The 25,000-nt window shown below is 38.4% G+C and overlaps 1 protein-coding gene across 11 annotated transcripts in view; it reads right to left on the bottom strand.

The window, feature by feature from the left end:
• foxp2 (forkhead box P2) overlaps positions 1-25,000 on the bottom strand; it is a 525,031-nt gene that overhangs the window by 297,526 nt on the left and 202,505 nt on the right. The gene's annotated exons all lie outside the window — the stretch shown is intronic.

Raw genomic sequence — 25,000 nt, 5'->3', positions numbered from 1 at the left:
AAAATGATCTCGCGGGCGGATATAATTACGCCGGGCGGATGTATGGCCCTTGAGTTTGACACATATGGACTAAATAGAACTTGAAAAGATATATTTTTCAAATGTGATCGCGCAATTCAGATAGAGTTTGCGCACTACAGCCTGCATGCCTCAATAAGTCATCCTCCCTCGCTCTTACTTTTTACCGTTCATCTAATGAATACACTGAGTATGGCTTTACCAAAACAATCATTGATGGCGAATAAAGTATCCATTATTGAGTATGTAGATCGGGATATATATATACATATATATATACCAGCGTATCATAGCGAGAAGTAGTGTGTTAAAAAGCTAGAAAAGAAAAGGGAACATTTTAAAAATAGCGTAACATGACTGTCAATATACAGTATTTGTTTTGTGAGTGTTACTGAGTGTTGCTGTCATCAAGGATTTGATTATCATTATTTCTTTCAATCAGGTTCGTATTTGTAGGATGTGTTGTGTTCAAGTTACATTCCGTGTTTGTCAATCGTTGTAAAGATGACAGGTTTCATTCATCGATTCGTTTCTTACTGCATCAATAAACAGCTCGTCTTCTTCTTTATCTGAGACCTGACACACTGCATGCACGGGTTTTTACACTGTCTTCCTTTAGCGGGACATTGACTTTTCCACCGTGTGCTTTGTTTCCGCAGTAGCTGGATTTATGAATATGCTTGTATCAGGCGCTTCATATTTTTGCTGCCTTTTCAATTGTGTAATTGGTTTTGTTCAGCGCTCTTTGGAACTGTTGCTTTTATCTGTGCACTGCGTCAGTTCCGTGAGCACTCGGTGTACATGCATCGAAGGTTCCCAGCTGTGCTGGTGCCATCTCGTGCTATGTCCATGGCTGTATTTAATGTTACCTTAGTCCTGGCACTTAAAACTTTCTCGCAGTTTAGCTGAGTTTGTGTCAAACACCACCCTGACCATCTCATCTTCCTCTCCATAAGCACAGTCCTTCACCCGTGAATATTTAGTGGGAGTTTGCTATTGGATTGCGCTGACGGACGGCCTTATATGGGCAGGCACTAAATTACAAGCGCCAGCGCAGCCTGTCTATGAACTTAATTTAAAGTGTAGGTTTACATCGTGCTTTGTTTCAGTAGCAGAACTCATGAATATGGTTGTATATGTCACTCGCTCGCTTCTTATTGTTTAGCTGCCTTCTCAATTATATAATGCATGTTTTCTTCAGCGCTTTTGGGGTCTTCCTGGTTTTCTATGTACTGCGTGATTACGTGGGAGGCGTGATGATGTCACACGAAACTCCGCCCCACGGCGTTCAAGCTCATCTCCATTACAGTAAATGGAAAAACAGCTTCCAGTTATGACCATTCGCGTAGAATTTCGATATAAAACCTGCCCAACTTTTGTAAGGAAGCTGTAAGGAATGAACCTGCCAAATTTCAGCCTTCCACCCACGGGAAGTTGGAGAATTAGTGATGAGTGAGTGAGTGAGGGCTTTGCCTTTTATTAGTATAGATATATATATATATATATATATATATATACATATACATACACATATATATATATATATATATATATATACATACATATATATATATATATATATATATATATATATATATATATATATATATATATATATATATATATATATATATATATATATACATACATACATATATACATATATACACATACATATATACATATATATATATATATATATACACATATATATATATATATATATACATATATATATATACACAGTGGAGGAAATAATTATTTGACCCCTCACTGATTTTGTAAGTTTGTCCAATGACAAAGAAATGAAGTCTCAGAACAGTATCATTTCAATGGTAGGTTTATTTCAACAGTGGCAGATTGCACATCAAAAGGAAAATCGAAAAAATAACTTTAAATAAAAGATAGAAATTGATTTGCATTTCATTGAGGGGAAAATAAGTTTTTGAACCCCTACCAACCATTAAGAGTTCTGGCTCCCACAGAGTGGTTAGACACTTCTACTCAATTAGTCACCCTCATTAAGGACACCTGTCTTAACTAGTCACCTGTATAAAAGACACCTGTCCACAGAATCAATCAATCAAGCAGACTCCACACTCTACAACATGGGAAAGACCAAAGAGCTGTCCAAGGATGTCAGAGACAAAATTGTAGACCTGCACAAGGCTGGAATGGGCTACAAAACCATTAGCAAGAAGCTGGGAGAGAAGGTGACAACTGTTGGTGCGATTGTTGAAAATGGAAGGAGCACAAAATGACCATCAATCGACCTCGCTCTGGGGCTCCACGCAAGATCTCACCTCGTGGGGTGTCAATGGTTCTGAGAAAGGTGAAAAGAATCCTAGAACTACACGGGAGGAGTTAGTTAATGACCTCAAATTAGCAGGGACCACAGTCACCAAGAAAACCATTGGAAACACATTACACGCAATGGATTAAAATCCTGCAGGGCTGCAAGGTCCCCTGCTCAAGAAGGCACATGTGCAGGCCCGTCTGAAGTTTGCCAATGAACACCTGAATGATTCAGAGAGGGACTGGGCGAAGGTGCTGTGGTCTGATGAGACCAAAATAGAGCTCTTTGGCATTAACTCAACTCGCTGTGTTTGGAGGAAGAAAAATGCTGCCTATGACCCCCAAAACACCGTCCCCACCGTCAAGCATGGGGGTGGAAACATTTTGCTTTGGGGGTGTTTTTCTGCTAAGGGCACAGGACAACTTAATCGCATTAACGGGAAAATGGGCCGGAGCCATGTATCGTGAAATCCTGAGCGACAATCTCCTTCCCTCTGCCAGGAAACTGAAAATGGGTCGTGGATGGGTGTTCCAGCACGACAATGACCCAAAACATACAGCAAAGGCAACAAAGGAGTGGCTCAAGAAGAAGCACATTAAGGTCATGGAGTGGCCTAGTCAGTCTCGGACCTTAATCCAATAGAAAACCTATGGAGGGAGCTCAAGCTCAGAGTAGCACAGAGACAGCCTGAAACCTTAGGGATTTAGAGATGATCTGCAAAGAGGAGTGGACCAACATTCCTCCTAAAATGTGCAAACTTGGTCATCAATTACAAGAAACGTTTGACCTCTGTGCTTGCAAACAAGGGTTTTCCACTAAGTATTAAGTCTTTTTTTGTTAGAGGGTTCAAAAACTTATTTCCCTCAATGAAATGCAAATCAATTTCTATCTTTTATTTAAAGTTATTTCTTCGATTTTCCTTTTGATGTGCAATCTGCCACTCTTGAAATAAACCTACCATTGAAATGATACTGTTCTGAGACTTTTCATTTCTTTGTCATTGGACAAACTTACAAAATCAGTGAGGGGTCAAATAATTATTTCCTCCACTGTATATATATACATATATATATACATATATATATACATATATACATATACATAACATATATATACATATATACATATATATACATACATATACATATACATATACATACATATACATGTGTGTGTATATCTATACTAATAAAAGGCAAAGCCCTCACTCACTCACTCACTCAATGACTCACTCACTCACTGACTCATCACTAATTCTCCAACTTCCCGTGTGGGTGGAAGGCTGAAATTTGTATAAATTTATATATGTATATATATATATATATCCCGATCTACATACTCGAATAATGGATACTTTATTCGCCATCAATGATTGTTTTGGTAAAGCCATACTCGGTGTAATCATTAGATGAACGGTAAAAAAGTAAGAGCGAGGGGAGGATGACTTATTGAGGCATGCAGGCTGTAGTGCGCGTCAACTCTATCTGAATTGCGCGATCACATTTGAAAAAATATATCTTTTCAAGTTCTATTTACTCCATATGTGTCAAACTCAAGGGCGGGCCACATCCGCCCGGTGTAATTATATCCGCCCGAGATCATTTTATATACTGTATTATTGTTATTAAAGCCCGGGTATATGAAGCTGGTAACACAATAAACTACAGATCCCATAATGCAGCGCTTCAGCTGCCTTGCCGAACACTTACCGCGTTAATCAAGTCTAGCTTATGATGCTGCAAGTTATTGCGAAGATGCGGAAGAGAAAAGTTGATTCTGAAAATAGAGCCTTTAAAAACCGATGGGAGGCTGAGTATATGTTTACTGAACCCGTGTGTCTCATTTGTGGAGCTAATGTGGCTGTAATTACAGAATTTAATCTAAGACGGCACTATGAGACAAAACGTCAGGGAGTTCTGTGTTGTGGAGATTCTCAGGATGGATTGCAGGTGCTCAACAGTGAGGCTGAAAGACCTGAATGCAATGCAGAAGATACAGAAAGCAGAAGAATTAAATAAGAAACTGACACTTCAGCGGACGTTTTACCGTGCACAATCACAAAGTGATTTCAAGTGAAGTTGCTTTTATGGGAGACACAAATGCAGCAGTGCAACTTTCCCTGTTGCCAAGTAATGTTGAACCAAGTCGTCACTACGGTGTTCCCAAATACGCACTTTGCTGATAAACCGGCGCACTGAGTTTGCACGGCGCTTTGGTGACTTTGAAGAACAAAAAAAGTCTGTCTACATGCGGCTCGAACCTTGTGCATGTTTGGTAGCACATATCTGTGTGAGAAGCTCTTCTCAGTGATAAAACTAACAAAACAGCACACAGGAGTCGCCTCACTGATGAGCACCTGCAATCCATCCTGAGAATCTCCACAACACAGAACCTCACACCAAACAAACGAACCTGTTGCCAAAAAAAGATGCCAGGCGTCCAGCTCTAAAATGACATATGAGCAAAGACAACTGAATGATTTGATTTGTTATTGCTGAAAGGAACACATTTTATTTATATTTCCAGGTTTTGTTATGCAGCATGTTCATATTTGAATTTGTATAATTTTGAAAGGATATATTTTATGGAGAGCAAAATCTTTTGGGATATTTAAAATCTAAGTTTATTTTTTATATAAATTTACATAAGAGTAAAGAAATTTGAATGTTTGTTCTTTTAAGTTATTTAAGGTTTGAGTTGATTTATTCACGAATAATATTCCTGTCTGTTTTTACCATTCCTACCAAAGATATTTCTGTCGACTAAATAAAAATTCCTTCTATTTAAAATTTAAACAAGTACAAATACGATAGTTCATAATATCCACGCAGACTTGCACGTAAGAGCGGGAGTTATCCGTTTTAACAAGCAGCGTATTGCACTGATCTGAAATAGCTGTGTGTGTATATATGTAGATATGTATGTATATATATATATATATATATATATATATATATATATATATATATATATATATGTTTATGTGTGTGTGTAAATATTATATATATATATATATATATATATATATATATATATATATATATATATATATGACAGCAACACTCATCACTCACAACAGTGACAAAACAATTACATTGACAATCATGTTACGTTATTTTCAAAATGTTTCCTTTTCTTTTCATTGCTTCTTTAACACACTACTTCTCAGCTGGCTTGGTATTTTACTAGTACATTATATATATATATATATATATATATATATATATATACATACACACACACACATGCATATATATCAGCACTTCCCGATTCATTTTACCCTCGCATCCCCTTGGTTTGAGACGTAAGAAAAAATATGCGGTTAATGCAGAAAGACAGATCACCAATTGAAGCTTTATGAATAATGGATACTTTATTCGCCATCAATGATTGTTTTGGTAAACACATACTCAGTGTAATCATTAGATGAACGGTAAAAAAGTAAGAGCGAGGGGAGGGTGACTTATTGAGGCACGCAGGCGAAACCACAATCGCACGCGGGCTCGATGTAGTGAGCGTCAACTCGATCTGAAACATGTATCTTTTCAAGTTCAATTTAGTCGACACAAATATCTTTGGTTGGAATGTAAAGCGAATTTACTTTTTAAATTTCTATGGTGAATAAAAATTTATGCAGTGGTGCCTACATTTAACTTACATTCCTATCAAAGATATTTCTGTCGACTAAATAAAAATTCCTTCTATTTAAAATTTAAATAGAATTTGAACAGATACGATAGTTCATAATATCCACGCAGACTTGCACGTAAGAGCAGGAGTCATCCGTTTTAACAAGCAGCGTATTGCACTGATACAAAATAGCCTGCCCATTTAATTATTTAGGAATGGATAAATAAAGATTTTGTACAAATAATGTTTTTCATTTTTCTTCCTTGATGGATTCTGGCACACCCAGCAACAGTTGCTCGCACCCCAAAATGTATTATATATTATATATATATATGTATATATGTATATATATATATATATATGTATATGTGTATGACAGCAACACTCATCACTCACAACAGTGACAAAACAATTATATTGACAATCATATTACGTTATTTTCAAAATGTTTCCTTTTCTTTTTAATTACTTCTTTAACAGAAGACTTCTCTGCTGCGAAGTGCGGGTATTTTGCTAGTATTGTAATAAAAGGCAAAGCCCTCACTGACTCACTCATCACTAATTCTCCAACTTTCCATGTAGGTGGAAGGCTCATTCCTTACAGCTTACTTACAAAAGTTGGGCAGGTTTTATTTCAAAATTCTACGCGTAACGGTCATAACTGGAACATACTTTCGTCCATATATACAGCTATAGCCTGCAGCTCGGTCGCTGTATGAGGCGGAGTTGCGTCCGTGTCATCACGCCTCCCACGTAATTGAGTGCCTGCCCATATAAGGTAAATATTCGTGGGTGAATGATTGTGCTTAGCATATTCATAAGTGCAGCTACTGCGGAAATCAGTTGTTGATAAAGAGTTATGTTTACTTGTGATGTTTACCCCTACGTAATTAAACTCATCTGCGATGATAAAAGGGAAGTTGTCCATTCTAATATTGTATGCTTGAGAATTCGTTGGGAAGAGCACACTTTTATTTAAATTGAATCTGAGACAGGAAATCTTTTGAAATTCTATTATAGTGCTGTTAGGACTGCAAGCACAGTATTTTGTGCATCTGATATGTATAGTTCCATATCATCTGCATATAGAGAAACTTTCTGTTCCAGTCCTTCTCTAATAATCCCATTTATCTCATAAGCATTTTGACAATGAATTGCCAATGGTTCGAAGGAGATTGCAAAAAGCGTGGTGACAAGGGACATCATTGTCAGGTACCACACTCTAGTTTAAAGTAGTCTGAATTAATGTTAATACAAACTGAAGCTTCTTGATTGGTATACAGTACTTTGATCCATGCACAAATGTTCAGTCAAGCCCAAATTTCTCCAATACAGTCAAAAGGAAGTTCCATTCAACTGCTTTTTTTGCATCCAATAATATCTCCGGGGCGTTTGATTTTGTGGGTGAATATATTGCATTAAACAGGCATCAAAGATTGGAAGCCAAGTGTCTGTCTTTAATAAATCCACTTTGGAAAGTGCTGCCTTCAGTAATATCACAAGACCAAAGTCCTAGCTAGAAGGATGGAGAGAGTAGCTTAACATCATTATTCAGAAGTGAAATTGGTCTGTACGATGCACATTGTAATAAGTCCTTATTTTGTTTAGGAAAGATGATAATCTCTCTTTCTGTGTAAATGTTGCTAATAGAAGGGGAGCTAGTCAAGTTGAGAATTTCTTATAAAATTCGGCAGGGTAGCCATCAGGGCCTGCTGCTTGCCCACCCTGCAGTGAGTTTATAGCATCTAGTAATTCTAATAGTGCCAGAGGTTTATCTAATTCCTATATAGTATCTATTTGTGGCATCTGTAATGCATCCAGAAATGCATTAGATTGTGTCTTGTCTTCTGTAGAATATATGGATTTATAGTAGTCCCTAAATGTGTGCATTATATTTTATGGTCAATTTGTATTGTTGGATTTTGTATCCGTTTGTGTTGATGATTACTGGGATTGCATTGCAAACTTCCTGCATATGGATTTGTTGAGCTTAGATCTTATTAGCTTTCTCTCCATGTTCACAATAATGTCTTGATTTAAAAAGGAGTTGTTCAGTTTCTTTAGTTGTTAAGAAGTTGAGTTCTGAATGCAGAGCCTGCCTTCTCCTGTGAAGTGCCTCAACTGGACACCTGGCATGTTCATCTATTCTAGTAATTTCGTCGATTAGCTCTGATACCTTCTTGGTTTCCAATTTATTTCTGTGCAAAAGATACAACATAATCTGTCCTCTTAAGAAGGCCATCAGGGCTTCCCCTTAGTGTTCCTGCAGAAACATCTGAGGATTTACACACGTGGACAAAATTGTTGGTACCCTTCAATCAATGAAAGAAAAACTCACAATGGTCACAGAAATAACTTTAATCTGAAAAAAGTAATAATAAATAAAAATTCTATGAAATTTAACCAATAAAAGTCAGACATTGATTTTCAACCATGCTTCAACAGAATTATTTAAAAAAATAAACTCATGAAACAGGCCTGGACAAAACTGATGGTACCCCTAACTTAATATTTTGTTGCACAACCTTTTGAGGCAATCACTGCAATCAAACGATTCCTGTAACTGTCAATGAGACTTCTGCACTTCTCAGCAGGTATTTTGGTCCACTCCTCATGAGCAAACTGCTCCAGTTGTCTCAGGTTTGAAGGGTGCCTTTTCCAGACGGCATGTTTCAGCTCTTTCCAAAGATGCTCAATAGGATTGAGGTCAGGGCTCATAGAAGGCCACTTTAGAATAGTCGAATGTTTTCCTCTTAGCCATTCTTGGGTGTTTTTAGCTGTGTGTTTTGGGTCATTGTCCTGTTGCAAGACCCATGACCTGCGACTGAGACCAAGCTTTCTGACACTGGCCAGCACATTTCTCTCTAGAATCCCTTGATAGTCTTGAGATTTCATTGTACCCTGCACAGATTCAAGACACCCTGTACCAGATGCAGCAAAGCAGCCCCAGAACATAACAGAGACTCCTCCATGTTTCACAGAAGGGACAGTGTCCTTTTCTTGATATGCTACATTTTTCCGTCTGTGAACATAGAGCTGATGTGCCTTGGCAAAAATTTTTGTCTCATCTGTCCATAGGACATTCTCCCAGAATCTTTGTGGCTTGTCCACATGTAGTTTGGCAAATTCCAGTCTGGCTTTTTTATGATTTGTTTTCAACAATGGTGTCCTTGGTCGTCTCCCATGAAGTCCACTTTGGCTCAAACGACGACGGATGGTGCGATCTGACACTGATGTTCCTTGAGCTTGAAGTTCACCTTGGATCTCTTTAGAAGTTTTTCTGGGCTCTTTTGTTACCAATTCGTATTATCCGTCTCTTTGATTTGTCATCAATTTTCCTCCTGCGGCCACGTCCAGGAAGGTTGGCTACAGTCCCATGGATCTTAAATTTCTGAATAATATGTGCAACTGTAGTCACAGGAACATCAAGCTGCTTCGAGATGGTCTTATAGCCTTTACCTTTGACATGCTTGTCTATAATTTTCTTTCTAATCTCCTGAGACAACTCTTTCCTTCGCTTCCTCTGGTCCATGTTGAGTGTGGTACACACCATGTCACCAAACAACACAGTGACTAACTGGAGCCCTATATATAGGTCCACTGACTGATTACAAGATTGTAGACACCTGTGATGCTAATTAGTGGACACACCTTGGATTAACATGTCCCTTTGGTCACATTATTTTCAGTCTTTTCTAGGGGTAACATCATTTTTTTTTTTTATTAATTCTGTTGAAGCATGGTTGAAAAGCAATGTCTGACTTTTATTAGTTAAATTTCATAGATTTTTTATTTATTATTACTTTTGTCAGATTAAAGTTATTTCTGTGACCATTTTGAGTTTTTATTTCATTGACTGAAGGGTACCAACAATTTTGTCCACGTGTGTATTTGTCTCTAAATAAAATTGATTTGCTTGGATATTAATTTTGTACAGTTCTCTTCTGCTAAAAAACGTGGATTAAGACGCCATCTGCAAAATGAGTACGTGGGGCATAGTGATTCTAGCTCAAAAATCAAGAGGGCATGGTCAGAAATAACAATATCGTCATATTTACAAGATTTAATGTAGTCTTCTTGCTCTTGTACTCAGTGACCGCTTTTTATTTTTTTCTTCGGTCTTGCCCATACAGTCTCCACTTTTTGGTGCATGGTTCTGTTTCTTTTGTACTCCAGGACATGCAGAAGAAAGAATAGTACAGAGAGGTCAGTTCCACGTTATATGCAATCATCAGATTCAAATGTTAACAGTTCCCACACACCCGGGGACCGTCCTTTCTACGTTTACAACATGTGTACCTGTTGCAATGTACACACTTCTCTCTATGCTGTGGTTCCTATTACACTGAAGGGGCTTGGGGGAGTGGCGGTCTTCGAACAGAAGCTTGCCGATGTTGCATCCTCTTTTGCTTTATCCATTGTCTTTTCTTGTAAGAAGCGACAATGAAGTTCCTCTGCACGGTGTGCAAAGAAGACTCTTCTTTACTCAGTGGCCCCCGTGCATGCCTTGTATAGTACATGTGCGTTGACCGCCACCAAATCAAGCGTGTTATAGCACAAGCAACGGGTCAAACCGTATGCTCCTGCTTGCAATGAATAAGCTCACGCCTTCTGCTGCACGATGTCAACACAGCACCGGGCAAAAAAGAAAGAGACAAATATATGTGACATTTGGAAGAAATCATTGTATGACCTGAATAGTACTAATCGGAAAACATCGCTGCACTAATGCAATATTATTTGAAAACAAACAGCGCCAGATCAGCTGTAAATGTATGGTATTTCTAAAAGCTTAGCTTTTTTCCAGTTTTATTCTCTCAGTCACGTTCACACTCTCCCTTACCAACCCCTTCTGATCTGACTCTAACTAACAGCGGCAGTATAAATACACACCCAATCTGTCGCTATTCGTTTGAGCATATGTGCCCAATATTAATATCTTTACAATAGCTGCCAGTGTCTTTAATAAATTGGTTTTAAAATACAGTAATCCCTTGCTATATCGCACTTCGACTTTCATGGCTTCACTCTATCGCGGATTTTATATGTAAGCATATCTAAATATAAAACGCAGATTTTTCACTGCTTCGCGGGTTTCTGCGGACAATTTACTTCTGGTACATGCTTCCTCAGTTGGTTTGCCCAGTTGATTTCATACGAGGGACGCTATTGGCGGATGGCTGAGAAGCTACCCAATCAGAGCATGCAGTTAACACTAGAATTACCAGAGCCTACAAAAAAAACTTGTATGTCTGTCCCACCTTAAATCACTTCTTAAAACCGTTCTCACCTCTCTGCCAGCATCTTTTGTTAATCTAAATGTGCTGATAAAAGAAAAGCTGCAAGTAGCCGGCTATTCCACCCCCCCACCGACTCAGAACGTGCACAAACTTCTCCCAGCTCATGGCTTGATTGATTATCTGGGAGTGAAGTGGAGTTTTAGAGTGGAAATAATAGATCATTATTTGGAATACACGCATTTCACGTGTGTTCCGTTTTTACAGTAATCCGTGTAAATACATTTTTAAAACAGAAACGTTTTTCATATTGTAGTAGTACATGACAAATTGTAGGCATAAACTATGTAATGTATGAAGTCTGAAGTCTAAATATCAAACACTTTCACAAAAGGTACAAATAACAGAACAAGTATGCTTTTATTCAAAAATATAACTGCAGAAAAAAGCCGCCTTAGCATGCCACATTGACACATACTTACTACAGCTGCCATGGTAGCGTAATGTTATCAGCCGCTGATTAGTAATCAAAAGGTCATGAGTTCGATCCCGCACTACTCAGTTTTGAGAAGTAAACTGCTCTTATTCTTACTATTTTAGAATAAAAACATACATTTGATTTCAGTGTGTAACAGCCAGTGTAATTTGTGATACTGTACTTGTAAAGGTTTATTTTTATTCACTTTTCATTAGTCGTGTTCAGGATCCTTCCCTACACGACACTGCTATTTTCACATAAAGATGCGCAATAACTCTGCATCGTACTTGTGACTGCATTCACGTACCAATACTTGCGAACTGTATATAGTAATAGTAATTTTATTATTATATAGCAGCTTCCCTATCTGCCGATCATATAGTGCCTTTCCTTCCTATCTATTAATCTATCCCCTTAGCGGTTTTTTTATATCTATTATACAGTGCCTTCCCTGTTTATTTATGTACATTTTATTTATAGTGACTTCTCTATCTGTCTATTATGCAGTGATCACCTATGTCTTATGGATTTTAAAAATAACAGTTATAGACACCTGTTCATGTTAATTGCAGTCTCAATTGTTAAAAATATTTTAAAAGGAGCATCCCACATGAAAATACAACGATCTGACTGACTGTGCATACCACTTTATATGGTTAAAAAGAAAAAAAAATAACACTTTCTCCCCAGCAGGGAATCGAACTCGGGTCTCTGAGGAGCAACGTGCCGGCTGTGCACTGATTGGCTGAGCAGTCTGTGTCAACTATCCGCGACTGGCCTCTTGAGGTACAGCAAGTCTGCTGCGCTCTAAGTGACGAAATCCTACCACTATGCCACGGAAGCAGTTGTTAAATTCTTGAACCTTTTATGAAAGTGTTTATTTGATCTTTACCCTTCAGGCTTTACACATTTTATAGTTTATGACTACATTTTGTAACATTTATTACTAAAATATGAAAAAGTTTCTGTTTTAACATTGTGTTTGCATAGATTACTGTAGAAACGGAACATACATGAAATGTGTATGTTCCAAATAACAATATTATTTCCACTCTAAAACTCCACTTCACTCACAGATAATCGAGGCATGAGCTGGGAGAAGTTTGTGCACGTTCTAAGTCGGTGGGGGGGATGGAATAGCCGGCTGCTTGCAGTTTGTTTTTATCGGCACATTTACAGGACAAAAGGGGCTGGCGGAAAGGTAAGAACGGTTTTAAGAAGCGATTTAAGGTGGGACGGATCTATGAGTTTTTTTGTAGATTCTGGTAATTCTAGTGTTAAATTCCTGTGTGCTGATTGGCTCAGCGACGGAGCGCCGAATTTGATTCTGCTGCGTTAACCAGGAAGTCTCATCTCGCTCATTCAGCATCAACGTGTTTCGCTGTGTAAAGAGTTAACTGTTGTGTTTATCTTTGTGCATAGAAAAGCCCTTCGTTATGGCTCCAAAACGATCTGCTCCTGCTACTGCTTCAGGAGCCGTGCCCAGGCGCCAACGGAAGATGCTAACGATTGCCGAAAAGGTAAAAGTTTTGGATATGTTGAAGTAAGGGAACAGCTACACCGCTGCAGGACGCCACTACAGCATCAATGAGTCCACGATTCTTTTTATTTAAAAAGGAGGAAAAGAATCCAAGATCTACGGCCGCAGTGTCCTTTAACCAGGGCACAAAACGAGTTGTAAGTGGATGTAATAAGGCGGTAGTCCGGATGTAATCTGCTTTAGGGATTTGGATTGAAGACTGCTGGAAAAACAACAACGGCGGTGCTACACTAATCGTCTGAAGAGGCTCCTTTAGAAGAGCTGTAACACTCTTGTTTGTTATGCAGTAAAACTAAACTCCTTGTTATCAGACAAGTCGTCGTGTCATTGTTGGTGAGTACCCATAACTAATTTTCTACGTACTTGGTATACGTACGTACGTTTATTGTAATTGTACACACATTTTATACAAGTATACAGTAGGTATTTATTGCCGGTGGCCTGTCTACCTTAATGGCTGCAACATATTTGATATTGGAGACGCTCTACAGTATCTTTAAAATAACATTTTGGTTTTATGTACAGCATTTACATGTTATAGATTTTTCACTTATTTTTATATTACCTAATCAATTACAATATGTTTAAAACTGTATTGCGTATTAAATAAAACTCCTCAATCATATACGATACGTATGTTTGTGAGTAGTATATAAACCGTGTGTTTACATACATAATTTCAACGAATCTTACCTAATAACTAAGAGAATATAAAGGGTTTATGCTGTATAACTGTGCGGGGAATATTTATAAACCACGTGGGAGAGCTTATAAGGGCTTAAAATATATAAAAATAACCATACAAATATATGGTTTCTACTTTGCGGATTTTCACCTATCGCAGGGGGTTCTGGAACGCAACCCCCACGATCGAGGACGGATTACTGTACTTCTACTTGTATATAAGGCTTTAAACAATCTTGCCCCTGCCTACATCTCAGATTGCCTGTTTCCTTATGTACCAAATCTCAATCTCAGATCTGCAAAGTCTGGCTTGCTTGTTATTCCTAAATCTAAGCATAAAAGAACTGGTGAGGCAGCTTTCTGTTCTTATACACCTAAAATTTGGAATAATTTACCAAAAGAAATATGACATGCTAAATCTGTGGAACATTAAAAAAACAAACTTTTAAAACCCCCTTTTAAATCTGGCTTTCCAGTAAATATATCATAATATAGTGATTTGATTACAAGTTTAGCTCCTTGACATGTACTCAACAGTAATCCACTTCTTTTTAAAGTTTTTGTCTCCCACCCTGTGTGGAGGTTATACAGTTAGGTCCATAAATATTTGGACAGAGACAACTTTTTTCTAATTTTGGTTCTGTACATCACCACAATAATTTTTAAATGAAACAACTCAGATGCAGTTGAAGTGCAGACTTTCAGCTTTAATTCAGTGGGTTGAACAAAAAGATTGCATACAAATATGAGGAAACTAAAGCATTTTTGAACACAAACAATTTATTTCAGGGACTAAAAAGTAATTGGACAAATTAAATAACTGGAAATAAAATGTTCACTTCTAATACCTGGTTGAAAACCCTTTGCTGGCAAGGACAGCCTGAAGTCTTGAACTCATGGACATCACCAGATGCTGGCTGAGTTTCCTCCTTTTTAATGCTCTACCAGGCCTTTACTGCAACGGATTTCAGTTGCTGTTTGTTTGTGGGCCTTTCTGTCCGAAGTTTAGTCTTCAACAAGTGAAATACATGCTCAATTGGGTTAAGATCAGATGACTGACTTGGACATTCAAGAATTTTCCACTTCTTTGCTTTAATAAACTCCTGGGTTGCTTTGGCTGTATGTTTTGGGTCATTGTCCATCTGTATCATGAAACACCACCCAATCAATTTGACTGCATTTAGCTGGTTTTGAGCAGACAGTATGTCTCTGAACACCTTAGAATTCATTCGGCTGCTTCTGTCCTGTGTCACATCATCAATAAACACTAGTGTCCCAGTGCCACTGGCAGCCATGCACGCCAAAGCCATCACACTGCCTCCACCGTGTTTTACAGATGATGTGGTATGCTTTGGATAATGAGCTGTTCCACGCCTTCTCCATACTTTGTTCTTGGCATCATTCTGGTAGAGGTTGATCTGGTTTCATCTGTCCAAAGAATGTTTTTCCAGAACTGTGTTGGCTTTTTTTAGGTGTTCTTTAGCAAAGTCCAATCTAGCTTGAGACTTATGAGTGGCTTGCACCTTGCAGTGCACCCTCTGTATTTACTTTCATGCAGTCTTCTCTTTATGGTAGACTTGGATATCGTCGCCTACCCCTGAGAGTGTTTTTCACTTGGTTGGCTGTTGTAAAGGGGTTTCTCTTCACCATGGAAATGATTCTGCGATCATCCACCACTGTTGTCTTCCGTGGACATCCAGGTCTTTTTGCGTTGCGGAGTTCACCAGTACTTGGTTTCTTTCTCAGGATGTACCAAACTGTAGATTTTTTCCACTCGTAATATTGTAGCAACTTCTCAGATGGTGTAATGGAAGGATTTTTCTCTGTAAAAAGCAAAGGTGAAATAAAGAGAGGGAGGGGGAATCAAGAGAGCAGATGGGCGTTAGTCGCTTCAGCGCAGAATCAGCTATAGAAACTAATGTTTTGGGAAAAACAGCCGGGAATGTTCTAAAGATACAGCCAAGGCTATGTAAGGAGTTGTTTTTCACTTCGAGAGGCTTTTTTCACATGTAAGCATATTACTGTGTCTTCTGGTATCAGGCAGTCTCAAGGCCGAGTAGAAGAAAAAATAGCGCCGTGTCCCGTGGAAGGAGGGGGTAGGCTAAAACTGATCACTTCTGCATACACTGCTTCCACGTAGGCCGCTTTTGGGCAAGGACACCTAATTAGTATATAAGGGAAGGTTCCGCCCTCAGTTTCTTTGGATGCTCAACCGTGGGGAAAGGCGCACACCGCCCGGTATCTGATAAAAGGCACACGGGGTTGATCCTCTGACGAGACTGACATGCGGGCTCCTTCAGTCTACTGGTCTAGGATGATGGCTCTGGGTCTTTTGATGTATGTTACTGTATGTATGTATGTATGTATGTTATTTTAAGTATAAGTTTGTCTCTTTAAGCATATATATTTATTTCTATAACCCATTCATATGTATTTATATGTTATAATTGAATAAGTAAATTTTATTGAAGTATCGTACCTCTTCTCTCTGATTTTTGCCCACTTATTCTAAAAGAACCCCTTAAACCATTTTCCCAAATCAAAACATTTTGGTGTAGTCGCTGCAGGATTTTGGGGAATCTGGTAAAATATTGAACTATTAAGTGAGGCAACGGAAATCAGAGATGTCTAAGAAAAAGGATAAAAACCCTGGCACGGCTCCTTTACCTCTTCCCGGCTGGGAGGAAACGGTATGGGAAGACTGCTAGAGAATTGAGGCGTGGGGGTTAGCACAATATTGGCGAAGTTTAGGCCCCCCAACACCAGTGAATGTACTAGCCGCACTTAAGAAATGTCAGGTGTCTGTAACAGAACCCATAACGGGCTTGCAGACGCGGGGGTGGGTTTTACTAACGGCAGTTAGATGTCTGGACAGCTTGGTAGACGAAAAGGAAAGGGAGATTAAGAAAATGCACATGGACTTGGCGGGTGCGTTAGGGCGGGCCTCAATGGCGGAATCCCAGGTAGCTGTATTATTGCCGCGGGTACAGCGGAGAAGGCAGCCTTATGCATAGCCAGAGTGAATGAGAAAATGCAAACGGACTTGGTGGGTGCGTTGGGGCGGGCCTCAATGGCTGAATCCCAGGTAGCTGTATTATTACCGCGAGTACAGCGGGCCGAGGGGATGGCAGAGGAGGCAGCCTTATGCATAGCCAAGATGAATGCGAAAAAGATGATTATAAAGAAGTTAGAGGAGGAGGCAAGAGATACCTGGCTAAAAATTTGCAAGCAGCTAGCAGTACACGTATCAATGTATAAAGAGAATGCCATATAGATTAAGCAATGATCGCTCAGTGTTAAAGTGTGTGCTTTGATTTCGGGGTCTTTTGACCCTGAGAAACAGGAGATAAATGCAGGAGAACTTAGTTTGTCACAGATCGCTGCACTCTCATATCTGCTTGCTGATAAGAGAGCCGCTTTTATTGAAAGGCAAGGACACGCAGCTCTTATGCTGCACACCGGAGCGCAGTTTATAGCAGAGCAGATTGCAGCTGGGACAGGAGGCAGTCACTCATGTATGCTGGTTGTTGTGCAGGAAAAATAGGCAGAGGTGTTTTATGATAGCGAGGCGAGTGGCTTGCAGCAACAGAGAGCTGAGGGGATGAAAAGTGCACTGTATATAACTTCAAAGGTACCTGGCGCTCGCTAATGTCTGTGTATGTGAATATGTCTGTGCTGAACTTATTCAATGTGTGTGCCTGCATATTATGTGCATGCCTGAGCATTAATTGTTCTCTGTGTGTGTGTAAATATGTTTGTGCTAAAAATGTGTGAGTGTGCCTGTTATTTGTTCTGTGGGTGCGTGCATGTGTTTGGGAGTAAGAACGCAAAAACATGGAGACTTATGGGTAATGTAGTTCGATTATGATTTGCTGAAGCTGCCGTGTGCATATAAACTTCCAGAGCTCTGAGTAAATATGGGTTAAAATAAATGAGACTGTAGAGACGGCAGAGCAATACAAATATCTGGGAACAGTCATTGATAACAAACTAAACTCTTCACACAGCACCAAAAAAAAAAAAAAAGGGTAGTCACAGTTTTCTTTCTAAGGAAAATTAACTGTTTTAAAGTGGACAAAACCATAATGACACTTTTTATTTTTTTATTTAATCCACTTTTACATTTGCATTTATCTGTTGGTGAGGCAACCTCAGCAAAATGGACATAAATCAACTTCAAAACAAATTGGCAATAAAATAATTGGTTCACATTAGACCTCTAACAGTGAAATGTATTGTAAACAGGTTAGAATGAAAGCCAACTGAGTTCTGACAAACAAATTCCAGCTGTTGTCATCAGGCTGCACATTTAGTTTCCCCAAAGGAAAACAGCAACAGGTTTAAGAACTTTTAATTCATAGAGCTATAAGCATTTTAACATCTCTTACTTGTAGGGGGATGTTGCTAAATGTTAAATGTGTACTGCTGAAAGTAATTGTTCTTCTTTGTATTGATCCTGAGTGTGTGTTTATGCAGTAACATTGGTTGTCAAATGTTGGGTCTTTGCTTATCTATTGGATCTCTGTAACAATGCCTTCCGTTTTTGTACTTTCCTGCTGCAAACAAAATTTCCCTATGGGATAATAAAGTGTACCTAAACCTATAAAAAAGTTGAAAGTTTTCACATTTTATTGCTATGCAATATTAAATCACAGTGTACAGTATTTCATTTGGCTTTTTTGACAGTGTTTAACAGAACAATACTCTTTTAATGTCAAAGTGAAAACAGATCTTGGCAATGTGGTCTAAATTAATCACAAACATAAATCAATCAATAACCGATTGCAAAAAATATTTACCCTCTTTAATATGACAAGTGCAGCCCAAAGTCAAAAGGTCTGTAGTCAATGGGTTTCAATTGATTGTAGTGTAAATGCCACTGTATCTTGTGGCAAGTCAGTATTGTAGCCTAACCTTCACAATAAAGAGAAAAGGGCCCGCCAACCAACTCTATTAAAAACTGATTGAAAAGCAAAAGGTCAGGGGACGAACACAAGAAATTGTCCAAGTCACTGAATATCCCTTGGAGTCCAGTTAAATCAATTGAGTGATCATGGTAAAAAACAACTAGTGAGGGAGGCCAACAAGAGATTTAGTCCGTGCATGTAAGCATAACCTGTTTCATACCTTACTACCAAAAAAAACAACACAGGGTTTCCTAGTTTTGCTGACAGGAGCACTATGGACGTTGTTTATTCATTGGACAGATATCATTAGTAAAGCAGCATTTCAGCCATGTGGTCATATTTTTCTGTGAAAAAGGAAGACAGAGCGAGTTGCTATCTGCTTTACCTGCAAAAATGAGATAATGTGAGGAGGCTGCAGAATTAAATCTTTCAATACCACCATCTGAACGAATCCACCATAACGAATAATAAAATTATTTGCTAAAAATTCAGTGTAACAAAATAAATTTTAAATGAGCCACTATCTGGCTCACTAGCGGTAGCGTCAAACAGAAAACCCTTCAAAACATGAAGGCATTTCCTCAAGACAGCACCAGAGCTAAAGAAATAAAATAATGGAAATAATTGCACTCAATGACAAACCTTACTCCCTAGCATAGGACAAGGGATTTTGTCGGCTACTACATCAGATAGATAGACACTTTATTAATCCCAAGGGGAAATTCACATAATCCAGCAGCAGTAAACTGATACAAAAAAAAAAAACATTAAACAAAAATATTAAATTAAATAGTAATAAAAATGAAAAAAATAAAAATAAAAAAGCAGACAATAACTTTGAGTAATGTTAGCATTTGCTCCCCTGGGTGGAATTGAAGAGTCGCATAGTGTGGGGGAGGAACGATCTCCTCAGTCTGTCAGTGGAGCAAGACAGTGACAAAAGTCTGTCACTGAAGCTACTCCTCTGCCTGGAAATGACACTGTTCATATATATACATACATATATATACACACACACACATATATTATTATATATATATATATATATATATATATATATATATATATATATATATATACATATACACACATACACATACACATATATATATATATATACTGCTCAAAAGAATTAAAGGAACACTTTTTAATCAGAGTATAGCATAAAGTCAATGAAACTTATGGGATATTAATCTGGTCAGTTAAGTAGCAGAGGGGGTTGTTAATCAGTTTCAGCTGCTGTGGTGTTAATGAAATTAACAACAGATGCACTAGAGGGGCAACAATGAGATGACCCCAAAACAGGAATGGTTTAACAGGTGGAGGCCACTGACATTTTTCCCTCCTCATCTTTTCTGACTGTTTCTTCACTAGTTTTGCATTTGGCTACAGTCAGTGTCACTACTGGTAGCATGAGGCGATACCTGGACCCTACAGAGGTTGCACAGGTAGTCCAACTTCTCCAGGATGGCACATCAATACGTGTCATTGCCAGAAGGTTTGCTGTGTCTCCCTGCACAGTCTCAAGGGCATGGAGGAGATTCTAGTAGACAAGCAGTTACTCTAGGAGAGCTGGAGAGGGCCATAGAAGGTCCATAACCCATCAGCAGGACCAGTATCTGCTCCTTTGGGCAAGGAGGAACAGGATGAGCACTGCCAGAGCCCTACAAAATGACCTCCAGCAGGCCACTGGTGTGAATGTCTCTGACCAAACAACCAGAAAGACTTCATGAGGGTGACCCAAGGGCCCCATGTCCTCTAATGGGCCCTGAGCTCACTGCCCAGCAGCATGCAGCTCGATTGGCATTCGCCATAGAATACCAGAATTGGCAGATGCACCACTGGTATCCTGTGCTTTTTACAGATAAGAGCAGGTTCACCCTGAGCACGTGACAAAAGTGAAAGGGTCTAGAGAAGCCATGGAGAACATTATGCTGCCTGTAACATCATTCAGCATGAGCAGTTTGGTGGTGGGTTAATGATTGTCTGGGGAGGCATATCCATGGAGGGTCACACAGACCGTTACAGGCTTGACAAAGGCACCTTGGCTGCCATTAGGTATCAGGATGAAATCCTTGGACCCATTGTCAGACCCTATGCTGGTACAGTGGCTCCTGGTGCACGACAATTCCTGGCCTCATGTGGTGAGAGTATGCAGGCAGTTCCTGGAGGATGAAGGAATTGATACCATTGACTGGCCACCACACTTTCCTGACCTAAATCCAATAGAACACCTCTGGGACATTATGTTTGGTCCATCCAATGCCACCAGGTTGCACCTCAGACTGTCCAGGAGCTCAGTGATGCCCTGGTCCAGATCTGGGAGGAGATCCCCCACAACACCATCTGTCATCTCATTAGAAGCATGCACCGATGTTGTCAGGCATATATACAAGAACACAGGGGCCATACAAAGTGCTGCGTACAATTTTGAGTTGCTGCAATTAAATTTTGGCAAAATGGACTAGCCTGCCACATAATTTTTTCACTCTGATTTTTGGGGCGTCTTTGAATTCAGGGCTCTGTAGGTTGATCATTTTCATTTCTATCAAACGATGTGGCATCCTTTCGTTCCTAACACATTACCCAGTCTACATCAGTATAGATATCCAGAAGGATTTCTTTTTCCCATTGAGATCTGATGTGTTTTCAAAGTGTTCCTTTAATTTTTTTGAGCAGTTTATATAGATTGATATGCCTGCTTTAGAAACATTTAAAATACACATAAAGCATGCCGCCAACACTGAACACACAAAGGTCGATTAACTGTATAATTGTGGTTATTTTGTGGCTATGTGCACTAGAAAAAAGGATGGTGAAAATAAAGTCTGTTTTAAACCTGGAGTTATGTTGGGTGATATTACTGTATGTCACATGTTTGAAACTCAGTGGCGCCCCTTGTGGTTACAATGCTATTAGAGTATTAGAAACAAAAATCTATGATTCATGCATGTTTTGAAAGCGTAATATAGTAAACAATCACATTTGGATTAATAAAGTTTTCTAATTGTCAGTTAAGTTTAGCAAGTGGGGAGATTATTTGCTTTTTTAATACAGTGCCATGCACAGCCCCAATAAAAAAGGGAATCTTCACAAATATGATTACTCTTATCAGTCCAGACATTCATCCAGTTGATGGTCATTGGGAGTCAGTGCCTATCCTTTCTGCAAATGGGTATAAGAGAGGAGTTAACAGACTGGGTACCAACCTCATCACATCTAACTAGGCATTGTTTCATAATAAAATGTATTTAGTGTTTCCAAAATGTACATATCTGTGTCTGTTATTGTTTTGAAGCACACGGCCAGTCTCTCCAATCATACAACAAGCAATGTGTTAATAGAAACACATCTCAGAGATGTACAATTATGGCATACAGTGGAACCTCCGTTCACGAACGTCTCTGAACATGTACAAATCGGGTTACAACCAAAAAGTTTGCCTAACTTTTGCATCTGTTCACAACCACACACTCGGTTGACAAACAAGCCAGTTTCCCTTCCGGTTCGTACACGCCTATGATTTCTTCATGTGTTAAGTCTCTCCCTGTGCATTCACTGTGAACTCTTTGTGCTCTATTTGATTTCCCTTCCAGTTCGTATACACCGATGATTTCTGCACATGTTCAGTCTCTCTCTGTACTGTACATCGTTCTCGGTGCATCACGCAGAGGAACTTTATCTCAAAATAACCTTCTCTCCACCCAGCTTCTCCCTGTGGCATAGCAGGTCCACAGCTCCCGTCAAAATGGACAGTTTTAATAAATAATCACCGCACTCGTGGCTTAGTGAGGGAGCGTGGTGGTGTGTGGCTGAAGCAGTTCCTGAGGAGTTTGTGATGTGGGTGTTTCTCACCCAAGTGCACAGGTGAGAAGCGGTCCACATCCGTAATTGTTCCCAGGAGCTGCTGATTGCCACGACTACCACGGCACTTCATAAATAGAAGTGCGAGTCGGCTAAAGGGAAAAAGAAGAGAACAGGAAAGAACGGGAGGTTGCAGGATTAGGCAGGAAGCAGGAGGAGAAAGTTCATATGGTCTGGAACGGATTAATTGTATTTACATACAATCCAATGGGGGAAATTACTTCGGGTTACAACCACATTGGGTTAGGACTAGAGTTTTGGAACTAATTATGGTTGGGACCTGAGGTTCCACTGTACTTGTATCCTGAGAACAATTCAACAAACACTAAATTTGTATCATTCATTGTGTTTTTCAGCTAATATAATGTTTATTAATATAGTAAAAGCTGACAAGAGCTCATATGGCACATATCCGAATGGTATAGGAGCATATACTATGCCATCTCCAGTTACAAATAATTTCTGCACTTCTAGTCAAGCCAATTCAATGACTAGTTTTGTATAAATACAAAATCTGATTATTTATGTGAGGTAGCTTGAAAACAACAGAACATGAGCTGTTTTTTGGGAATTCTGAAATTATAGTTATTGATTATCAAGTTTGATTTTCCAAAGGTAGCCTTAAATTGGACAGTTTTGAAAAGAACAAACAATTAAGAAAATCAAAAGCATCAAGTATGACATTTAAATTGACTTTTCATTAAATATTACTCTTTAGAAGTATGATAAGCAAACCCTGCCCAGTTCGCTTTGCAGTTTAGTACACCAAAATCACAGAAATGTTTAGAAATTTTGCTAAACTCTGCAAAATGCAACAAAATTAAAGGGAAAGGTGAGACTGAACTAATTTTACTTGATTATAATGGTGCAATAGTCTTTTAAGTGTTCCTGAGGGACAAGAAAGAGTCTGCCAACTATGTTAACAGTTCATATATTTTTCTTCCACCAACAAGAAACAAATGCCTTTTAAATAATCTAATAATAATAATGAAAGATTACTATTATTATTATTATTTCTTCACAGGGTCTCCTACATATTCTATATCTGGTGGCAGTATGCCTAATATTCTCATTACAGTCAGCTAATGTACCCTCAAATGAAAACACTGTTTATTTATTTATTTATTATTATTTTGATTGAAAATGCAGGGTGGAAGTAAAAAGTTTTGATCAGATTGTGACATCATATATGCACAAAGAAGATCTGCAATTATCTTAACAGTACACATTTGTTAAAGTTCTGCACATGGCTGCTATAGCTCTGTGCAAAGCATCATGGGATGCTAGGAAAAAAATGTTATCCAGGAAAAGTATTCTACGGACAAGGTCATTACTGAAAACAGCATAACTAACCAGCTAATTTTTCATCCATACACTGATACAGTTTCACAAAAGCAAATGTCAAACCTAGCAAACATTTTGTGGCAAAACTGATTTAGAAAGTATTTTTCTATAAAATTAGCTTAAAAGAATTAGAATTAAAATATTCTTAATTTTGATATTTGCTAACTCACATAGCTATGAGAAACTAATATTTACATTTTTAACACTTTTTTAAGCAGTATCTATTTTTCAGTTTAAGGTTAGAAACTGAATAAATTTAGTAAGTGCACATAAATCAGGAAGTCCACAATGATCATATCATTCTTTATCCACAAATTGTTATGAAAGGGGGGAAATAATTCACTTTCTGCTACACATTAAGTTCATGGTGTATATTTTTTGTAGAGTAAAAATGTGGAAGTTTAACACTTTCTAATTTGTATTCATTATCTAAGCACACTTTCTTTAATGCAATAAAAATAATTAAAGAAACATATAGGTGTATATAAGACAAATTAGGCACACACGGGCATTAACTATCTGCAAAACCATGGCAAAATCTACAAATAGCATTTTTAGACAGATACAGTTCAGTAATTAATCTAAGACAAAACAAAAATCCTGGGGGTAGTACACCAAGACAAAAGATTGATAACCCAAGTTGAAAAAGTTCTAGTAACTGGTAGGCTTATATTTGACTACAATTGAGTTTACTATAATGTGCTAAGCTAACATGCTCAAAAGAGCCCAAAGAATACTACTAAATATCTTCTACAAACTTTTTACAACACAAAATGACAAAGAAGATTTAATGGCATAGATCAATGTGTGTGGAACATACTAATCAAAATTAAAATGAATGGTAACCCAATACCAAAATAAATGGAATTCAGCAGATTCCTGAAGTAATACTGTCTTTACACAATAAAAGAATAGACTCAGAAATCATATACTCATTTTCAGGAAATCATTTGGAGTGCTAAATTGACCTCTCCTATTTTATGCATGATAGGTGATAAAATA

This window comes from Polypterus senegalus, chromosome 8 (genome assembly GCF_016835505.1).
Source record: "Polypterus senegalus isolate Bchr_013 chromosome 8, ASM1683550v1, whole genome shotgun sequence".
Taxonomy (NCBI): domain Eukaryota; kingdom Metazoa; phylum Chordata; class Cladistia; order Polypteriformes; family Polypteridae; genus Polypterus; species Polypterus senegalus.
The sequence above is the reverse complement of the archived record's forward strand: the minus strand, read 5'-3'. Positions and strand labels throughout refer to the sequence as shown.